The sequence below is a fragment of the Castor canadensis genome, chromosome 11, assembly GCF_047511655.1.
Source record: "Castor canadensis chromosome 11, mCasCan1.hap1v2, whole genome shotgun sequence".
In the NCBI taxonomy this organism is placed as follows: Eukaryota; Metazoa; Chordata; class Mammalia; order Rodentia; family Castoridae; genus Castor; species Castor canadensis.
Window position 1 is genome coordinate 109,530,506 of NC_133396.1, and position 12,928 is coordinate 109,543,433.

The following is a 12,928-nucleotide window of genomic DNA, read 5'->3' on the forward strand; positions in this document are numbered from 1 at the left end:
AGAAAAAATAAAGGCAGCAAACACTAATGAATTCTTGATTCTAAGACTTTGGCACCCTCAGCTCAAAAAGGACCTGTCACTGAGAGAATTCCTAATGAAGGAACCTGATCAAGATAGTACTGTTATTCCTCAAACCTAGAAATACTGTAGTTACCTTTTTCTTTTTCTTTTTTGTGGTGCTAGGGATTGAATGCAGGACCTTGTGCATGTTAGACAAGTGCTCTGCCACTGAGCTACACTCCAGCCCCCTGCCATTACCTTTGATGTCTCCCTCTCCCAAGTCCTCTACATCTAAGCTATTATTAAGTACTGTTGACTGAACTTTATTTAGTTATTTGTTTATCTGTCGTGCTAGGGGCTGAATCCAAGGCCTCACATGTGCTAGGCAAATGCTCTACCACTGAACTACATCTCCAGCCCAATTGATTGAATTTTATTTTATTTTTTCTTTTCTTTCTTTTTTGTTTTCCTTTTCTTTTCTTTCTTTTTTTTTTTTTTTTTGAGACAGGACCTCACTATGTAGGCCAGGTTGGCCTAGAACTCTCTATTCCCCTTCCTCAGCCTCCCAAGTATGGGGATTACAGGCATGAGTCACCATACCCAGCCACCAATAAATAGCCTTCATTTAGCTAGGGTCAGCCAAGTCAGCACTCTGCCTTCTTATTTCAGCCATTATACTGTAAATAACTATCTTTTTGTTGTCTATTTAGTACTACATTTTTCATGCTTCTTTTTTGGAGGGGGGAGTGATTTTGCTATTTAAAATAGCCTCCAATGCTGGGCACCAGTGACTCATGCCTATAATTCTAGCTACTTGGAAGGCTGAGATAGGGAGGATTGTAGTTCCAGGCCAGACCAGGGAAGTAGTTCTCCAGACCCAATCTCCAATCTCCAAAATAACCAGAGCAAAATGGAGTGAAGGTGTGGCTTAACTGGCAGAGCACCTGCTTTGTAAGCACAAAGCCCTGAATTCAAACCCTAGTCCCACCAAAAGCAAAAAGTAAATGAATAAATAAAATGGTCCTCAAAAGCCAGTGTGGTAGCACAGATCTATAATACCTGCACTTGGCAGGCTGAGGCAGGAGGATCTTGAGTTCAAAGCCAGTCTGAGCTATGTAGGAAGACCCTGTCTCAAAAATCCAAATGAATAAATAAAATAAAGTAGCCCCCAAGAGTTGTGCTGAAGTGCTATCCAGAGTTCTTAGACCCAAGAAGGCTGTGATGTGCCTTATGGATAAAATACATGTGTTAGACAAGCTTTCTTCAGACATGAGTTACGGTGCTATTGGCAGTGAGTTCAATGTCAGCAAATTAATATTATAAATAAAGTGGTTTTTTTTTCAGTACTGGAACCTAACCCTGAATTTCCCCCAGAAGAAAAATTCACTAACTTGGTGTTTATGACAAGTTTATAGAACATAATTATTGTAAATAAAGATAGCTAATTCTTTGTGTGTGTGTGTGTGTGTGTGTGTGTGTGTGTGTGTGTGTGTGTGTGTGTACCTCTGCAGAACCAGATTGGGAATAGGGAAGAGACTGTTGTCTTTCATATGATACCTTTATACACTGTTCAATGTTTTTTTTACTCCAACAATACTATTACTTTATTTTCTGAAAGAAAACGTAAACCACTCACCTCTCAAATTCTTTTCATCTCCTCCATGTCTATTGCAACACTGAATTACATGCTAACCACCTTAGGCCAGAATTACTGCAACCATCTCCTGTCCTCTCTGTTTCTAATCTTTTCTCTCATCTCTGCAGAAAACCACTGCCAGATGGATCTTTCTAAAACACCACTTTCTTCAGGTCATTTCCCTCTAAAAAGTCTCAACACTTCCCCATAATCAGGTCCGAACCTTATAACCTTATAGCTTCCTACTCCTCAACTTCAATTCTTCTCCCTCCTCACCTCCTCTACTTCTGACTCATACCAATTTCTGTCTCCATAGATAGGTAATATGCATGTATATAATTTATATAATATACATATGTATATATGTATGTATGTATATGTGTATATATGTATGTATGTATATTGTCTGTTGAGCTCTAGAACTGGGTCTCATCGTTACTTTTACCTAAATCCACTATTTAGTTTCACTACTTCAGTGATATTTCATTTTTCTATCATTTTTCCAATCTCAATCTCTCTCTGTCTCTGTCTCTCATCTCTTTCTCTCCTGGGAATTGAATCCTGGGCCTCACACATGTTGAGCACACACTCGACCACAGAGTTGTACCCCCAGCCTCCATTTTTCCTCTTTCTGAATTATTTATTTTTTTTGGCACTGGGGTTTGAACTCAAGTCTTCACACTCGCTACACAGGCACTCTACCACTTGAGCCACTCTGCCAGCCCCCATTTCTGAATTTTTAACTGAGTTAAACCACATGATGTATACTTATGTTATTTTTAAATCTCTAATTGTTCTGTGTATATTTATTTAAAAACACTTAAGCACTTGACATTTTAATTACTATTCTAATTACTTTACAAATGTTACCTCATTTGTCTTCAAGACAGGTAGTAGTATTAACCCCCTGAGCAAATGAGGACACTTTTCTTTCTGTTTTTCTTTCTTTTTGCCAGTACCAGGGTTTGAACTCAGGGCTGCACACTTGCAAAGCAGGCACTCTACTGCTTGAGCCACACCTCCAGTCTATTTTGCTCTGGTTATTTTGGAGTGGGGTCACTCAAACTATTTGCCCAGGCTGGCCTTGATACTTGATCCTCCTGATCTCAGCCTCTCAAGTAGCTAGGATTACAGGTGTGAGCCACCGGCAATCAGTTTATTTATTTATTTATTGTCAGTGCTAGGGATTGAACCCAGGACATTGGGCATTTTAGGCAAGCACTCTACCATTGTGCTACATTCTAAGCACCTACATGAGGAAACTGAAGAGTAGAGAAGTGTTGTGCCCAAGGTCACAGGAAGGGGCAGGCTTCACACCCAGTCTGATTCTAGAAGAATGCTCTTAACTGTGTGTAATTCTGACTGTTGATTACTCAAATAAATTAATTATATGATGAGTTCTTTGGGGGAAGTGATTTTATCCCCCATTTCACCTATATCATACTTAAGAAAGTCTTATCAACTGCCCTGGGTTTTCTGGGCCTCATTTTTATGGGAAACCGACGCTCCTATCCTTGGAAATGAACTTGGGACTCAGAGTTGGGCAATGAAGCCTGGGAGTATAGCTTAGTGGCTATGTGTGTGGTTAGCATGCGTAAGACCTTGGTTTCAATCACCAGCACCTAAAAAATATGAGAGAAAGAAAGAGAATGAATTTGGGTGTTAAGCATTGCTAACTGTCACCCTTCTTTTCCAACATCCCATCTTTCTCCCATGCAGGCAGAGCCAAAGCCCTTGTCTAACTCTAATTGCCTAGAGTGCACAGTGACTACAGTGGCCACTAGAGGGCAACGGGGACTCGGCTCCTCCACCAAGGGAGACTCTCCAAGTTAGTTACACAAGAAAAAAAGGCAGTATCTCATTCATCCATCCCACCCTGCAACCTATTTGACACTGGATTCTTCCTGAATACAGTGGTGAAATGCACAGTTTTGGTGCCACTGGGGCTTGAACTTTACTACTTGAGCTACTCTGCCAACCCTTTTTTTTTTTTATTTTTATTTTATTCAAATGTGCATACAATGTTTGGGTCATTTCTCCCCTCTTCCCCCACCCCTTCCCTTACCCCGCCCCCCGTCCCCTCCCTCTCCCTCCCTACCCCCTCGCTACCCGGCAGAAACTATTTTGCCCTTATTTCTAATTTTTTTGAAGACAGAGTATAAGCAATAATAGGAAGGACCAAGGTTTTTTGCTAGTCAACTCCTATACAGGGAGTTGACTCACATTAATTTCCTGTGCGTGTGTGTTACCTTCTAGGTTAATTCTTTTTGATCTAACCTTTTCTCTGGTTCCTGTTCCCCTTTTCCTATTGGCCTCAGTTGCTTTTAAGGTATCTGCTTTAGTTTCTCTGCGTTGAGGGCAACAAATGCTAGCTAATTTTTTAGGTGTCTTACCTATCCTCACCCCTCCCTTGTGTGCTCTCGCTTTTATCATGTGCTCAAAGTCCAGTCCCCTTGTTGTGTTTGCCCTTGATCTAATGTCCGCATATGAGGGAGAACATATGATTTTTGGTCTTTTGGGCCAGGCTAACCTCACTCAGAATGATGTTCTCCAATTCCATCCATTTACCAGCGAATGATAACATTTCGTTCTTCTTCATGGCTGCATAAAATTCCATTGTGTATAGATACCACATTTTCTTAATCCATTCGTCAGTGGTGGGGCATCTTGGCTGTTTCCATAACTTGGCTATTGTGAATAGTGCTGCAATAAACATGGGTGTGCAGGTGCCTCTGGAGTAACCTGTGTCACAATCTTTTGGGTATATCCCCAAGAGTGGTATTGCTGGATCATATGGTAGATCAATGTTTAGATTTTTAAGTAGCCTCCAGATTTTTTTCCAGAGTGGTTGTACTAGTTTACATTCCCACCAGCAGTGTAAGAGGGTTCCTTTTTCCCTGCATCCTCGCCAACACCTGTTGTTAGTGGTGTTGCTAATGATGGCTATTCTAACAGGGGCCAACCCTTTTTTTGTATGTTAGATATTTTCAAGTATTGGGAACTGATTTCCTGGATTGGCTTCAAACTGATATCCTTCTGATCTCTGCCTCCTGAGTAGCTAAGATTACAAGTATGAGCCACTGGTGCCTGGCAGAAATACGCAATTTTAAAAGTCACACTGGCCTGGGTTTGAATCTCGGCCCTGCTACTTACCATGTCAAGTTACTGAAGCTTTCTGAGCTATAACCAGGCACCTGAATATGATTGTGTTATTGCTAATACAATAATGGCTAACTCTGTGTACTTACTATATGCTAAACACAGTTCTAGTACTTTATGTATATGACATGTGCAATCTTCACAGCTCTATGAGCAGGTGCTACGATTGTCTTCATTTTACAGATGAGGAAATTGAGGCACATAGAGATGTAATAACTTACCCAGTGACATAGCTTTGCAAGGAGAAATCTGGCCAACTTTTGTGCATTGTCATGAAGATAACAAGAGATAATATAAGGGCTAGGAGCAGTGTCTCATACCCATAATCCCAGATGCCTAGGAGGAAAAATTGACAGCCAGCCTGGGCAAAAAAAGTTAGATTCCACCTCAACAAACAAGCTAGGCATGGTAGCATTGGTGATCCCAGCTACACAAGAAAGATAGCCAGGAGGATCAAGGTCCAGGCTGGCCTGAGCAAAAGTGAGAAAACTTATTTGAAAATTAAGTTAAGAAAAAAAAAGGAGGGGGGACTGGAGGAGTGGCTCAAGTGATAGAGTACCTGCCTAGCAATTGTGAGGCGCTGAGTTCAAATCCCAGAGCCATTAAAACAACAACAAAATAAAACATGAGCTCAGGGCTCATTTGGCTCATGGTCTAAAGGGAAGAAATAAAGAATTTGGGTAGATATCTAGGAATATATCAAACAATTATGGTCCTCATGAAGGAAGCAGGGTTTCACCAAGCAGGAGAATCAAGAAATGTTTCACATATGAAGTGACTTTAAATGGAGAAATGATAGACTGGTAGGAGAAAGCCCAGCGAGGATACACAAGTACAAAGCAAGGACATGTGAGAGCACATGGAGTGCTCTAGAATGGTGAGCAGGTCTGTAGCACAGAGCATTCCTAGTGGCCCAGAAGGAAGGAAGGACTTCTAGGCTTTTTTTTTTTTTTTTTTTAGGTGCTGGAGCTTGAACTCAGGGCCTTCACCTTGAGCTGCTCCACCAGCCCTATTTTTGTGAAGGGTTTTTCAAGATAGGGTCTTACAGAACTATTTGCCCTGGCTGGCTTCGAACCGCTATCTTCCTGATCTCTGCCTCCTGAATAGCTAGGATTACAGGCGTGAGCCACCAGTGCCCAGTTCCTTCTGGGCTTTTTATGACAAAAGTTTGGCTCAAGCCTGCAAGTGATAAGGAACTATAGAAGAGTAATGTGGTGAGATTTGCATGCCAGATAGGGGTGGAGGATATGAGGTTCAAGATAAGGACTTCTGTTAGAAGTCTATTTTGATAGTTTAAGTAAGAAGTGCAGTAAGCCCTGATGGGGAGGATAGGAATAGTCAGAATGTGAAACAACCGGGCACCAATGGCTCATCCCTGTAATCCTAGCTAGTTAGGAGACTGAGATTAGGAGGATAGTAGTTTCAGACCAGCCCAGATGAAGAGTTTGTGAGACCCCATCTCCAAAATAATCACAGAAAAATGTACTGGAGGGGTGGCTCAAGTGGTAGAGAGCCTGCTTTGCAAGTATGAGGCCCTGAGTTCAAATCCCAGTATCGCCAAAAAACCAATAGTACAAAGGGGTTTCATTGTGATAATTCCATAGATATGTACAGTGTACATTCAACAAGTTCACCCTCTCTGTAACATACCTTTAACCCTCTTCCATTCCCCCTCCCTGCACTTTTCTCCCCCCACCCCCACCTCCTGTTTCAGACAGTATTTGGTGGGTTTTATTGAGCTATTATCTTTTTTTTTTTTTTTTTGGTGAGACTGTGGTTTGAACTCAGGGCTTGGTACTTGCAAAGCAGGTGCTCTACCACATGAACCATGATTCAAAATAACCATTTTGCTCTGGTTATTTTGGAGATGGACCTCGTGAACTATTTGTGGGCCGGCCTCAAACCTCTATCCTCTGGATCTCAGCCTCTCAAGTAGCTAGGATCACAGGAGTACACCACCAATGCCCAGCATTTATGTATTTATTTATGTATATGTACTTCTGAGATCAATCTGTTCAATTCATTTGCCTATTAATTAATTTATTAATTGGATTTGTTCTTTTTGTATTTTTTAATATTCTAGATATTAATCTTTTATCCAATGAATAGCTGGCAACATTTTTCTCTCATTCAGTGGGTTATCTCTTTATTCTGGTAATGGTGCCCTTTGATGTGCAGAAGCTTTTCAATTAATGCAATCCCATCTGTCAATTCTTACTCTTATTTCCTAAGCTTTTGGAGTTTTGAAAAAAATTGCCTATGCATGTATCTTCCAGTGTTTTCTTGTAGTAATCTCAGACGAGATTGGGTGCCTCAGGGTGGTATGGCTGTAGACTCAAAGTTTGAGGTCTTATATTAAGATCTTTGATCCATTTTGAATTGATTTTTGTACAAGGTGAGAGATAGAGGTTTAGTTTCAGTCTTCTGCATGTAGATAAACAGTTTTCCCGGCACTGACTTATCTCTAATGTATGCTTTTGGCTCTTTTGTCAAAACTCAGATGGCTGGGACCCCTCCCAACTCTGTGAGGGTCTACTCTTTGCTACTTTTTGATTTCAATAAACTCTCCCACTTTACAAAAAAAAAATCAGATAGCTGTAGCCATATGAATTTATTTCTGGGTCTTCCATTTCATTGGTCTTGTTTTGTTTTGTAGTACTGGGGCTTGAACTTAAGACCTACATCTTGAGCCACTCCACCAGCCCTTTTTGGTGAAGGGTTTTTTCAAGATAGGGTCTCGCAGAACTATTATGCCTGGACTGGCTTCAAACCACGATCCTCCTGATCTCTGCCTCCTGAGTAGCAAGGATTACAGGCAGGAGCCACGGGCTCCCAGCATCCATTGATTGGTCTTTGTGTTTGCTTTTGTGCCAGTACCATGCTGTTTTGTTACTATGGCTTTGTATTATAACTTGAAGTCAGGTATTGTGATACCTCCAGCATTGCCCTTTTTGTGTAGGATTACTTTTGCTGTTCATGGTCCTTTATGTTTCCTTATGAATTTTAAGGTTTATTTTTCTATTTCTGTGAGGAATGTCATTGGGATTTTTGTGGGAATTGCACTGGGTCTATAGGTTACTTTTTTTTCCTTTCCTTTCTTTCTTTCTTTCTTTCTTTTTTTTTTTTTTTGTGGTGTTTGAACTCAGGGCCTCACAATTGCTAGGCAGGCATTCTTACTGCTTAAGCCACTCCACCAGCCCTGTGTTGAGTATTTTCAATACACGGTCACACAAACTGTTTGCCCAGGTTGGCTTTGAACCACAATCCTCTTGATCTCTGCCTCCTGAGTAGATAGGATTATAGGTATGAGCCACCTGTGCCTGGCGAGACTGTAGAGTACTTTTTGTAGTATAGTCATTTTCACAATATTAATTCTGCCAATCCATGAACATGGGAGGTCTTTCCACCTTGTGCTGTCTTCAATTTCTTTCTTTAAGATTTTATAGTTTTCAGGCTGGCAGAGTGGCACAAGCCTGAAAAGTATGCAGCCCTGTGTTCAAACCCCAGTACTAGCAAAAAAAAAAAAAAAGAAAGAAAGAAAGAGATCAAAGAAGACTGACTACAGAAAGTGGAAAGATCTCCCATGCTCATGAACTGGTAGAATCAACAAAGTAAAAATGGCTGTACTACCAAAAGCAATTTACATGTTCAACGCAATTCCCATAAAAATCCCAATGACATTCATCAGAGATTGAAAAATCTACCCTAAGGTTCATTTGGAAGCATAAGAGACTGTGAATAACCAAGGCAATACTCAGCAAAAAGAGCAGTGCTGGAGGTATCACAATACCTGACCTCAAACTACATTACAAAGCAATAGCAATAAAAACAGCATGGTACTGGCACAAAAACAGACATGAAGACCAGTGGAATGAATAGAGGATTCAGATATGAATCCACAAAGCTGTGCCCACATTATTTTTGACAAAGGTGCCAAAATCATACGATGAGGAAAAGACAGCCTCTTCAACAAATGTTGCTGGGAAAAGTGGTTATCTGCCTGCAGAAAACTGAAACTAGATCCATGCCTATCACCCTGTACTAGTATCAATTCAAAGTGGATTAAGGACCCTAATATCAGACTAGAAACTCTGAAGTTAGTACAGGAAAGAGCAGGGAATACACTGGAAGCAATAGGTATAGGCAAGCACTTCCTCAGTAGAACTCAAGTGGCTCAGCAACTAAGAGAAAGAATGGGCAAATGGGACTACATGAAATTAAAAAACTTCTGCACAACAGAAGAAATGGTCTCTAAATTGAAGAGAATACCCACAGAATGGGAGAAAAATCTTTGTTAGCTATACATCAGACAAGGAACTGATAGCCAAAGTTACAGGAAGCTCAAAAAACTAAACTCCCCCAAAATCAATGAACCAATAAAGAAATAGGCAGCTGAACTAAACAGAACTTTCTCAAAGGAAGTAGTCTAAATGGCCAAAAACACATGAAAAAAAAATGCTCATTATCTCTGGCCATAAAGGAAATGCAAATCAAAACCCACTAAAGATTTCACCTCACTCGTTAGAATAGCTATCATCAAAAACATCACCAACAACAAATGTTGGTAAGGATTCAGGGGAAAAAGGAACCCTCATACACTGCTGGTGGGAATGCAAGCTAGTGCAACCACTTTGGAAAACAATATGGAGGCTTCTTAAGAAACTAAAGCAGATACCTTAAAAGCAACTGAGGCCAATAGGAAAAGGGGAACAGGTACTAGAGAAAAGGTTAGTTCAAGAAGAATTAACCTAGAAGGTAACACCCACGCACAGGAAATCAATGTGAGTCAATGCCCTGTATAGCTATCCTTATCTCAACCAGCAAAACCCCTTGTCCCTTCCTATTATTGCTTATACTCTCTCTACAACATAATTAGAAATAAGGGCAAAATAGTTTCTGCTGGGTATTGTGGGGGGAAGAGGGAGGGGGCGGACTGGGTGGTAAGGGAGGGGGTGGGGGCAGGGGGGAGAAATGACCCAAGCTTTGTATGCACATATGAATAATAAAAGAAAAAGGAAAAAAAAAAAAAACTAAACATAACTCTGCCATATGATCCAGCAATCCCACTCCTAGGGATATATCCGAAGGATTGCAGCTCAGGTTATTACAAAGGCACCTACACGCCCATGTTTATTGCAGCACTATTCACAATAGGCAGGCTACAGAAACAATAGCCAAGCTATGGCCCAAATAATGTATACACATGTAAGTAAATGTAAAACCAATTAAAAAAAAAACTTTAAAAAAGATTTTACAGTTTTTGTTGTAGAGGTCTTTCACCTCCTTAGTTAAGTCTATTTCTAGGTATTTTTTGAGGTTATTGTGAATGAAGTTGTTTTCCTGAGTTCTTCCTCAGTGTGTCCATTGTTAGTATATAGAAAAGCTACTGATTTTTATGTTAATTTTTAAATTAAAAATTTAATTAGCATATTATAGTTGTATAGGAGGTTTATGTTAATTTTATATACTGCTACACTGCTGAAAGTGTTTGTAAGACCTAGTAGGTTTTTTTTTTTTTTATTCTTGGTGGTACTGGAGTTTGAACTCAAGGTTACACGCTGGATAGGCAGGCACTCTACCACTTGAGTCACTCCACCACCCAGATCTAGGAGTTTTTTCATGGTATTTTTAGGGTTTTTTAAGTATAGGATCACATCATCTGCAAATAGGGATTATTTGACTTCTTCCTTCCCTAATTAAATCCCTTTTATTTCTTTCTCTTGCCTAATTGCTTTAGCTAGGAATTTTAGTACTATATAGAATAAGAGTGGTGAGAGTGGACACTTTTGTCTCATTTCTGACTTTACAGAAAATGATTTCAGTTTTTCTCTATTTAGTATGATGTTGGCTAGAGGTTTGTCACATACAGCTTTTATTATGTTGAGGTACATTCCTTCTATTCCCACTTTTCTTTGAGATTTTACCATGAAAGCATTTTGAGTTTTGTCATAGGCTTTTTCTGCTTTTATTAAGAGGATCATGTAACTTTTGTCTTTGATTCTGTTTATGTGTTTTATTACATTTATTGATTTATGTGTGTTGAACCATCCTTGCATCCCTAGAATGAAACCAGCTCAATCATGGTGTATGATCTTTTAAATGTGTTGTTGAATTTGGATTACAAGTTTTTGGTTTTTTGGCAGTACTGAGATTTGAAGGTTTCTAAGTATTTTATGGAGAATTTTTGCATCTATGTTCAAGGAAATTGATCTATAATTTTCTTTTTTTTTTTTTATTGTGTCCGTCTCAGGTATTAGTGTTAGGGTAAAACTGACTTAATAGAATGAGTTTAGTGGCTTTCCTGCTCTTTTCTTCTTTGAAATAGTTTGAGACATACTAGTGTTAGTCCTTCTTTAAAGGTATGATAGAATTCAGCAGTGACTCCTTCTAGTCCTGGGCTCTTCTTTGTTGGGTGACTCTTAATTACTGTTTTAATCTCATTGCTTGTTATAGATCTATTTAAGTGGTTTATTTTGGTGGTCAATTCTAGGTTCAATTTTGGTGGTCAAACGCATCTATTCACTGCTTCTAGATTCTTCAATTTATTAGAATATAAGTTTTCTAAGTGTTCCCTAATGATAACCTGCATTTCATTAGTATTTGTTGTAATATCCCCTTTTTCATCTATAACTTTATCAATTTGGTCAGCTTGGTTTGATTTGATCTTATTTATCTTTTCAACAAAGCAACTTTATGTTTTATCCATGCTTTGCATTGCTTTTTAGTCTCCATTTCATTACCTTTTTTTTTTTTTTAAATAGCTCTTGGAGGTTTTAACTCAGGACCTACACCTTGAGCCAGCCCTTTTTTGTGAAGAATTTTTTCAAGGTAGGGTCTTGAGAACTATTTACGCAGGCTGGCTTCAAACCACGATCCTCATGATCTCTGCCTCCTGAGTAGCTAGCATTATAGGCGCTGGGCTCCATTTCATTACTGTCTGTCCTCATCTTTATTATTTCTTTTCACCTGTTAATTTGGGGTTTGGCTTGTTCTTGGTATTCTAGGAACTTGAGGTGCATCATTACGTTATTTATTTGGGATCTCACTGGGTTTTTTTGTTTTGGTGATACTGAGGTTTGAAACTCAGGGCCTTGTGTTTGCTAGGCAAGTTGAACCACACCTCTAGTCCATTTTGCTCTAGCTATTTTGGAGATGGGAGTCTTGCAAATTATTTGCCCAGGCTGGCCTTGAACCTCGATCCTCAAGCCACCCAAATATTGATTACAGGTATAAGTTACCAATGCCCAGCAGAGATCTCTCTGGATTTTTTTCGGTGGTACCAGAGTTTGAATTCAGGGCTTCATTTTTTCTAGGCAGGCGCCCTACCACTTGAGACACTCCGCCAGCCCATTCACTCTGTTTTGTTTTGTTTTGAAAAGCCAGGCACTTGCTGTCAGAGTGGCTCAAGTGGTAGCATGCCTGCCTAGCAAGCCTAGTAAGCCTGAGGCCCTGAGTTCAAGTCCCAGTACACCAACAAAAAAAAAGAAAGAAAAACAGGTCCTCTACCACTTGAGCCAGGCCTCCATCCCATTTTGGAGATGGGGTCTCACAAACTATTTGCTGAGGCTAGCCTCAAACCTCAAGCCTCCTGATCTTAACTTCTCAAGTAGTTAGGATTACAGGCATGGCTACCGGCACTGGTCTATTTTTTGTGAAGGGATTTTTCAAGATAGGGTCTTGTGAATTATTTGCCCAGGCTGGCTTCAAACTGCAATCCTCCTGATCTCTGCCTTCTGAGTAGGTAGGATTACAGTTATAAGTCACCAGCCCCCGGCTGTTCTTATGAATGTATAAGCATTCATAGCTATGCACTTTCCTCTTAGCACTGCCTTTACTGTATCCCACAGGTTCTGGTAAGTTGTATTTTTATTTTCATTAGATTTTAGGTTTTGTTTTTTTTTTGCAGTATGGGGGTTTGAACTCAGGGCCTCATGCTTGCTAGGCAGGCTTGAGCCACTCTACCAGCCCAGATTCTGGATTCTAGCAAAATTTTAATTTCCCCCCCTTTATATATTCAGTGGCCCATCACTGAATTGTTCAACAATGTATTGTTCAGTCTGTATGTGTTTGAATATTTTCTATAACTTCTTTTGCTGTTAACTTCTAGGTCTATTCCATTGTATAACACATTTT